Genomic DNA, 2255 nt, shown 5'->3' on the forward strand with positions numbered 1-2255 from the left:
GGTCATGCGCGACATGCCCAAATCCCAAGAAATAAATAGAAAAGAGAATGCATGAGATATCAGCCTATTGATGACGGGAGAATTTGCAGCTGAAGGTTTGCTTTGGACAGATTATTTTCATCATTGACAAGAAGGAGAAGGTATCTGTTGCTGAACAGCTTTGTGAGGGTCGGATCATTCAGCAGCTCTGGGAGAAACATACACTCATAGCTCGCTGGTAATCTGAAGTTTCAACTGGACAAACAGGAGAGTTCCAGACTGTGCACAATCAATCAGCAAGGAACAATGCTGAATCCTCCACTCACTGCCAGTTTAATTTGTAAACCAGATACTAGAGGAAATGCTTCAGGTGGCCGGTTAGCTCAGCTGGTTAGAGCGTGGTGCTAATAACGCCAAGTTCGCGGGTTCGATCCCCGTACGGGCCAACCGGTTTCATTCGACTTCGAAGGAATTCAAGTTATTAACAGCCCTCTGCACGGCAACAATTTCACGCAAATACTGCATCTGTCAGCAAAGTCTATCCATTACCAAATTTCTCAACAGTCAGTCAGCTGCTGGCCAGGCCAAAAAACATTTGCTGCTTCGAAATGTCTTTCAAAAAAGCAGCACAATATACTCCTAACTTGTTGTTAATTATTCTCAAACATGACCGGAACGAAGTAAAATACTGAACTGCGCAAAGTCTACTTCATTGCTGAGCTACGTGTAAGCGACGGATAAACTAGGTCGCTGAGAAACCAATGTTTTCCCGTCTAACTTGACGTAATTCCAATCTCTGCCTGACAATGTAGCCACGAAGACACCCAACAGAGGGGAAATCCAACGCAAAATAACTGTGAGCTCTCCCCACGGTTTAGTAGCTTTGCTGTATGACTGTTCCTGGGATAGATTTGTAAATCACCAAGGGCAGTCGGCCTGTCATTTGTTCTCTCGTTTACTGGTTCCGCAATTTGCTCTAATCGCCTAAAGCCGCTGATTGAGAGCCAGGTGGAAATATATTTCAGTTTTCTGCACTTGCAACTTCCCCGACCTTTACTACCAAATTTAAAATTCAACAGACACTCGGTCATTTCTTGCTAAAGAACCCGTCATAATTCGTAAACACTGTGACAGTCTTACTGCTCATTCGCAATTCAGTTCCAATTGCAAGCTTCACTTGCATCAACCAGAGGACAGGGGAACATATCAAAACTAATTTTACTTCAATGTTTGAAGTGCTTTTACTGTGTCAATGTAGCAATCCTTCTCAAGGCAATTTCGGATGAGCAACTTATACTGATCGTGGAGGCATATCCTTTTCTCATGAAATAAATAGAAAAAGGTTGATTGGATAAGATGTCAACCTGTTGATGGCGAGAAGGTTTGCTTTCGGCGGAATATTTTCAACATTCAGAAGGGGAGCGTTGAAGTTGCTGAGCAGCTTTGTGAAGATCGGAACAATGAGGCAGCTCTAGAGAAAACTCATTCCGTTCCAGCTCGCTGGTAACCTGAAGCTTTCAATTTACAAATACGGTAGTTCCAATGTTCCAGCTGGTGCGCGGTCAGTCAGCAAGGACTGAGGGTCGATGGTCCTTGGGTCATTCTTCAGTAACATTCCAGACACAGAATCCGAGTGACCCCCGCCCCCCTGCTGCCTTGATACTGTCTCAAAGAAGTTTACTGGAAGGATATTGAGCGTATATTGTTTTCATGCTTTGAAAAAAGTGTCTGTATGTATGATAGGAAAGAATCATGGCGCATAATTCTCAGTCGGAACACGTCTGAACATTCCCTGTACATACTGTGATATTTATCTGGCTGTCGCTATTACTGATCTCGATTCCCTCTTTCATAAGGAGAACCTATTGACAATCATGATTCTCGCCTGAAGAAACTCCGGCCTTTCCAAATGTATCTCTGTCAGTATGGTGTCTGGCAAAAACAGATCTACTGCTCATGTTCTTCATATATTAGACTATCAAACTTTCAGCAAAGTCTAACACATTCATTGCTCTCCAACACTGTCATTGTTACGGCAGTACCAAACTTTAAATGGAGCAGGCGCTCCGTCATTTCGCGCGGAATCACCCGTCATAAATTGACACTGAAGTGGCCGCCTTACTTCTCATTCGCAATTTAGCTCCATTTCCAACCTTCAATTGTCACTGTCACTGTCAGCGATAGAGGGACAGGATTTTAAAGCAAGTTATGTCACTGTGAAAACTGCTGCAGTGACCATAACAGCGGTCTCTGTGCTGATCTATGGGGAGAATTTG

At 43.6% G+C, this 2255-nt stretch overlaps 1 non-coding gene across 1 annotated transcript; it reads left to right on the plus strand.

The window, feature by feature from the left end:
* The first annotated feature begins 351 nt into the window (after positions 1 to 351).
* trnai-aau lies at positions 352 to 425 on the plus strand. Its single transcript has one exon. It is a non-coding gene; the product is annotated as a tRNA-Ile (tRNA).
* The last annotated feature ends 1830 nt before the right edge of the window (positions 426 to 2255 follow it).

The sequence above is a fragment of the Carcharodon carcharias genome (assembly GCF_017639515.1).
Source record: "Carcharodon carcharias isolate sCarCar2 chromosome 24 unlocalized genomic scaffold, sCarCar2.pri SUPER_24_unloc_33, whole genome shotgun sequence".
NCBI lineage: Eukaryota > Metazoa > Chordata > Chondrichthyes > Lamniformes > Lamnidae > Carcharodon > Carcharodon carcharias.